Below are 7,169 nucleotides of genomic sequence, written 5' to 3'. Positions count from 1 at the left end.
AACCCAGGCTCACTGCCCAGAAAGGGGAGAGGCAGGCACTTAGGCAGCAAGGATCAGGAACTTTAGCCTCTCCCAAGGGCTTGGTGAAGGAACAGACTGTTGGAGGAAACACTCTGGTGCTACTGAACTTCAAATCTGCAGATCTGGAAAAGGATTGGCCCAGGCTGGAAGCACTCTGCTGTGTCCCTTCAGCACACTCTAACCCTAAGGGTGGTGCTCATGTCAATAAGACTCAATAGCCATCAGAGCCTCCACAAGGAGTTGCCAGTCAGAAGTGGCAGTGACTCTTCCAGAGACTAAGCCTGCATGGTCCTCTGTTTAACTCAACTGATCTCAGTGTTTCTGTGTGATCTGTTCTTAGTGTCTTCGCTGGATGCTGTGAGGTTAGCTCAAGCAAGGTAATAACTTCAGAGGTGCTAAGTGCAATGTCATCTCCCACAAAGAGGAGGAGCTAGCATCTTAGCAAAGGATGCTTGTGCAATAGGTCTTCCCAGAGGCAGGGTGGTAAGCATCAGCCAGACAAATGGGGCCACCTGTGAGGTATTTTTTGGACTTAATCTCCTTTTGGACGAGACTGTGGCCTCTGAGTAACTTTATTATAAGCCTGCATCTGGACAAACATTTGTAGCTGGGGCTTGTGTGTAAAAATATACTTGGCAGGATGAGAACAAGGGAAAGAGTTTCCTGTGTACACTGTCAGATAATGCAGTGCAGACAAGAGCTTGGTCACAGACTAAAGGAAAGGGGAGTATGCTGCAGGGGTCATTGTTTTGGAGAAGGACATGATACAGGCAGTGAGAATGATTTTGTAATTTCACAGATTGTATTAATATATGGATATAATTTAGTAATATTAGATTGGTGGGTGTTTAATTTTGGCAGATTAGCTTGAGCCAGTGGGGAATGAATTCCCATTTTAGATCTGTATTATGAGATATGTGCAATTCTTGGTGATATATTTAAGTGAGCTCAGAAATGTAAAACACATGCCATTAGCTGTAGCTCTGTGTGTCACATTATAGATCTCAGTAGTTAACAAAGCACATAGGGGCAAGGTCAAACACTATCTTATTAATGCCATTAGTTCTACCAGAGAGGGCATGATCTTTATCAAATCAGTACAGTAATATATTTTTCAATTATTTTTATCTTTTTAAAAAGTTATTTTTTGGTATTACTTTTTAAATTTCATTTTCATTATGCATAGGTGACCTCTTACGTGTTTCTATTCTCCAATATTGCCCCCAAATTAAGAATTTCATTCCTATTTTTAAAGAGATTTCATATCTGTCTGTTTAGAGAAACATCTCCTGTAGCTCCTACTTTCTTTATGCCATGTAGTTAAGACTTGCTTTGAACTCCTAATCCTCCCTCTGCTGCCCAGGGCTTGGAAAACAGTCCTACAACTGCTTTCAGGCTGGGTTGTGACTTATCAGTGTGACAAAAGACACCAGGGAATGAGTGTTGTCTAACCTCCCTGGGTTACAGAGTTACAAATTAGGGGATTACAAATAAAGAGGGACAGGTATAAGGTTGAGTTCACTGACCAACTTTGAAGCTGGTATACTTGCAGCACAGAAAAGGAGGAGGAATAAGGTAGGTGAGGCCTTTCTGCTTTGGCAGTGGTTGACATTCACCGTGAGGAGTCAAGTAATCAATTTTACACAATCAGTAAAATTCCATACTGGTCATCTTCTGGCATTTTTCAGATTAGGGCAATGACAAATGAGATCACAGGCCCTCCCTGTGACACCATATTGCTTGCATACCTCACCATCTACCCCAGCATTAGGACTACCAATCTTCCAGCTGCCATTCCTTATGCAATCCAATCATTTGGTAACTGACCTTTTCATCTATCATTAATCATCTTGATCTGGCTCTTGCTACTACCCTCCTTCCTCTCTCCACAAGGTCCCAGGTCATGTCTACTCTATTCTATCCCAGGTATAACTGGTTCTGGCTATGTTCACTCTTTTGTGTATAATATACTTTCTCCTCCAACATACCTAGAAGCAGTGATGTCTTTACATTTTATTTCTTCTTTTTCTTCCTTTTTCTCGCCCAATAACTGCTTCTAGTTTTAAAAGTCATAGTTACTTTCACTTTTAAATTATTGTTAATATATGAATTTGATTGCAGGTTGGCTGCAGGACTTCCCCAGTAAGAAGTAGAGATGGCTGTAGTGGGTATTGCATGCATAATTGAATATAAAAAGAAAGGGCGCTGGACCTTTATAATGGAAAATACTTGGTCTCCAGAATTAGAATATTCTTTTAAAGGTAAATTTTCCAGACTGGGGCTATGCCTGCTTGTAGGGTGTAACAGCAGAGCTTAGAAGGTTTCAGCTGTCTGAGTCTTTTGCTCTGTGATCACACAGTGAAGGAGCTGCTGTTGCACTGAGGACCAGCTGGGTTTTCCATGCCAATGAGGGACTCTGGGCAGGCCTAACAATCAGGAACACTAGTGGAAGGTAGCTTGTAGGTTCTTACCAGGATTCTCCTCAGATGCATGTGTTAAATGCTGCCTGGAAGACCACAAGCCATCTCCTGGTTATTATAGTAATCTCCCTTGACAGTACAGGAGGAGCAAGTCTGCAGAGCTATTTGAGTCCAATCTTCTGGTTCTAAATGGACTGTGGGTCAGAGTGTGGTTCTGTTGGTCCATGTGATGATCATAACAGAGCTCCTTGTCCTTTGACTCTTCCTGAGTGTGGATTTACAGGGGTGGGGGTGGCTCAGTAGCACTGGGAGTGGGAATGTATGGAACTTAAATGTCACTATGCAGTGTGTATATACAGGCATTGCCTTTGGTGTGCCATAGGACAGCATTGGAAAAGTAATGGTTTGATTTCTAGAATTCTTGACCCTTCCGTATTCAGGTTTGTGTGACTAATTTTATAGTGTAGAAGTTAGTTGTAAAGATCTGACAGTGATCATCCTTCAGAAATATTTGATTAGATTCCTTTTACCTTTCTGTTACCTATTGTCAAAATGGCATGATTCACAGAAATTCAATTCTTGGTTACAAAAGGAGCTTCTGAAATGCAGAAGTTTCTCAGGTGTTGATGGTGCTGGGTGGGTGGATAGGATAGATTGGAATGTAATGCATATGGCAGGAAGCAGACATTAAATTATCATTCATCATTGTTTTGTATATGGGCTCCTGTGGGTCTGGTTTAGCCTGAAATCACTAAGGGTCATGAACAGCTATAGAACAATAGCTCAACTTTCTGATCATCTATAATGACAGAGGGAGCTCTAGAGCATGGGGCCTCTCTGTTCAGAAGACAGATCAGTAGTAACTAGGGTCAAATTTATAACAGTTTAGGGGTGACTTTGAGTTATCTTTATTGGAGTCATGAAATATGATTTTATTTTATTTCTATACACACACTAGCACAGGTAACATTAGTCAAGTTCACATTGTTCCTGGTGTAGTTGCCTTAGTTATTGAAAAAAAGTTGAAAATTGGTCACATGGAAATGGGCAGAGGAAGCTTTCCCTGATACTGTGTTGCAGTTCTGTGGGCTACTATGAGAATTGTGTCTAGGATAACAGATAGTGGGCTTGTTCTTTAGACAGACTTCTTGCTCTTCGGGAGAACTGACTATGGTTGAGATTGGGGTATCTGCCCATAGTTGGGGGCTAAGAAGGGTTGGGGACATCTGGCAAGTAGGGAAGGGGAGATGGAAAAAAGTCTTTTGTATCTACAGGTGACATGGGTAGGTGAGAGGAAACTGCAGTCTTAAGGGAACTCTTGTATATTTGGTCTCAGGGAACAAAAATGGGGAAGGTCTAGCAGCATTCTACTTGGTTCCAAACCCAACATCTTAATATGAAAGCGTCAGGTTCCCAGAGATCATTAATTAATTTAAGTTTGTGTTGTCCAATTGTGAAAGACTGGATTAAAAAGTACTATGTGGTTGGGCAGTGCAGTCAGCGAATATTCATTTTGAAGTACACCTTTACACTGTTATCTGTATCATATATATATGTGTGTGTGTGTGTGTGTGTGTATATATATATATATATATATATACATATATATGTACACACGTTTGGGATCTTTTAGGATTTAGTCACCTATGATGATGTGCAGGTGAACTTCACTCAGGAAGAGTGGGCTTTGCTGGATCCTTCTCAGAAGAGTCTCTACAAAGATGTGATGCTAGAGACCCATAGAAATCTCACAGCTATAGGTAATATTGTGATTCTTTAAATTTACTTTGTAACGTGTATGCACAACTGTTTCTTTGTTATTGTTATTTGTTTTTGTAATTTCAATTGAGAGTGAGGAATAATATGTTGAATAAATCACTCATGGTTTTAAAGTTCAATGGAGTTAGTAATTTAAATGTTACCTAATTGCCAATAATGTAACATACTTTCTCTGGTACTGGGTTTAGGTTACATTTGGGAAGAACATACAATTGAAGACCATTTTCAAACTTCTAGAAGTCATGGAAGGTAATTTTCCTCTGCAAGCTGATGAAAAAAATGCCTATGAAGAAAGTTTAACATGTGCTACAAGTAGTAAAGAAAACCACTAGGGTACAATAAGCACTGATTTCAGTCATGGATGTTTACTGAATTTCATAAAATCATATATGTCTATGGCAGATATGAAATTATTGTTTGCAAGGCATTCCTTTAGTTCAAAGAAAGAGAAATAATGGCTTAACAGATATGTTACTGTTTAAATCAAGCCTAGTAGAGCTATGCTGTACAAGTGTGAGTGTCTTCAGTCTTATATCGCTTAACTATTGCAAAAGGAACACACAGTGATTAGGTGACAAGTATATTTCTAAAACCTAGTATTGAGCAAATAATCCATAGTATATCTGAGCTTGATGATATACTTGTAATAACATTGCTAAATTTAGTGATATGAACAGTTCATAAGATTCAAGAATGGTTTTGTGGAAAAACCTTAATCTCTCTACCACATCTCTGTGATGAAAAAAAAAGTCAGCTCTGGATGTAATGTGGAATTTTCACTTGTTATTCACTTTTGATGTGGATGTCAAAGGTTAGGAAGGATACAAGCCTTGTGAGCATTGGAGTATTGAAAGAAGCCACATACCTTTCACTTTTACAGAACAATTAGAGGATATGCAGTATAACATACTTTCAGCAACATTCTAAATGTCCTATAAGTTTATAAATAATTTGTTTCCGAACATTGCTGGGGACATTTACCAACTCAAACTGCTGAAAATAGTGATGAGAATTTAGGCAGTAGAATTTTTTTCTTTTACATTTGTTCATATTCCAAATGTAGTATTACTCTCATGATAACAAAATTTGTGAATGCAATCATTGTGCAAATACTGTGAGTTCTTCCTGTTTTTTTTTCAAATATGTGAGTAACCTTTTATAGAAAAAGTATGTTATAAAGGTGAGCCAGATAATCAGTACTGTTCCCATTTCATGTACCCTCAAAGATGTAAAACAATCCATAATTTAGTAGAACTCCTTTGAATGTAAACAAAGTAATATTATGTTAACATTTGATTGCTCTTTTCAATGAAACCAAATTTTAAAAGAATTCATACAGATGAAAAGACTCATCAGTATAATCAATGTAAGAAAGATTTCACATATGCTAATTGTATTTGTAGGCATGAAAGAAGTTGTTCTGCAGAGCAACCCTCTGAGTTCATTCAATGTGGTAAAGCCTTTGCATATGAGAGTCATAGTCAAAGGTATGAAATAAAACATACTGGAGAGAAACACCATGACTGTAACCAATGTGGAAAAGCCTTTGCAAGAAGTGATGACCTCCAAAAACATAAACGAACACATACAGGAGAGAAACCCTACAAATGTAACCAATGTGGTAAATCCTTTGCAAGAAGTGGTGACCTCCAAAAACATAAACGAACACATACAGGAGAGAAACCCTATGAATGTAATCAATGTGGAAAAGCCTTTGCAAGAAACTGTGACCTCCAAAAACATAAGCGAACACATACAGGAGAGAAACCCTATGAATGTAATCAATGTGGAAAAGCCTTTGCAAGAAAATGTGACCTCCAAAAACATAAACGAACACATACAGGAGAGAAACCCTATGAATGTAAACAATGTGGTAAAGCCTTTGCAGAAAGCAGTACTCTCCAAATCCATAAGCGAACACATACAGGAGAGAAACCCTATGAATGTAACCAATGTGGTAAAGCTTTTAAAAGAAGTAGTGACCTCCAAAAACATAAACGAACACATACAGGAGAGAAACCCTATGAATGTAAACAGTGTGGTAAAGCCTTTGCAGAAAGCAGTACTCTCCAAATCCATAAGCGAACACATACAGGAGAGAAACCCTATGAATGTAATCAATGTGGTAAAGCTTTTAAAAGAAGTTGTGAACTCCAAAAACATAAGCGAACACATACAGGAGAGAAACCCTATGAATGTAACCAATGTGGTAAAGCTTTTAAAAGAAGTTGTGAACTCCAAAAACATAAACGAATACATACAGGAGAGAAACCCTACAAATGTAACCAATGTGGTAAAGCCTTTACACAGAGCAGTCATCTCCAAATACATAAGCGAACACATACAGGAGAGAAACCCTATGAATGTAATCAATGTGGAAAAGCCTTTGCAAGAAACTGTGACCTCCAAAAACATAAGCAAACACATACAGGAGAGAAACCCTATGAATGTAATCAATGTGGAAAAGCCTTTGCAAGAAAATGTGACCTCCAAAATCATAAACAAAAACATACAGGAGAGAAACCCTATGAATGTAAACAATGTGGTAAAGCCTTTGCACAAAGCAGTCATCTCCGAATACATAAGCGAACACATACAGGAGAGAAACCCTATGAATGTAACCAATGTGGTAAAGCTTTTAAAAGAAGGAGTGACCTCCAAGTACATAAGCGAACACATACAGGAGAGAAACCCTATAAATGTAAACAATGTGGTAAAGCTTTTGCAAGAAGTGGTGGCCTCCAAAAACATAAACGAACACATACAGGAGAGAGACCCAATGAATGTAACTAGTGTGGTAAAGCCTTTGCAGGAAACAGTGGTCTCCAATGTCACAAAAGATCACATACAGGAGAGACACCATATGAATGTAACCAATGTGGTAAAGCCTTTGCAGGAAGGAGTGACCTTTAAAGAGAAAGGACCATACAGGAGAGAAACTCTATGAAG

The 7,169-nt window shown here is 38.6% G+C and overlaps 1 pseudogene; it reads left to right on the top strand.

The window, feature by feature from the left end:
* The window catches only part of Gm14412, a 130,245-nt pseudogene that overhangs the window by 73,200 nt on the left and 49,876 nt on the right, over positions 1 to 7,169 (top strand).

This window comes from Mus musculus, chromosome 2 (genome assembly GCF_000001635.26).
Source record: "Mus musculus strain C57BL/6J chromosome 2, GRCm38.p6 C57BL/6J".
NCBI lineage: Eukaryota > Metazoa > Chordata > Mammalia > Rodentia > Muridae > Mus > Mus musculus.
The sequence above is the reverse complement of the archived record's forward strand: the minus strand, read 5'-3'. Positions and strand labels throughout refer to the sequence as shown.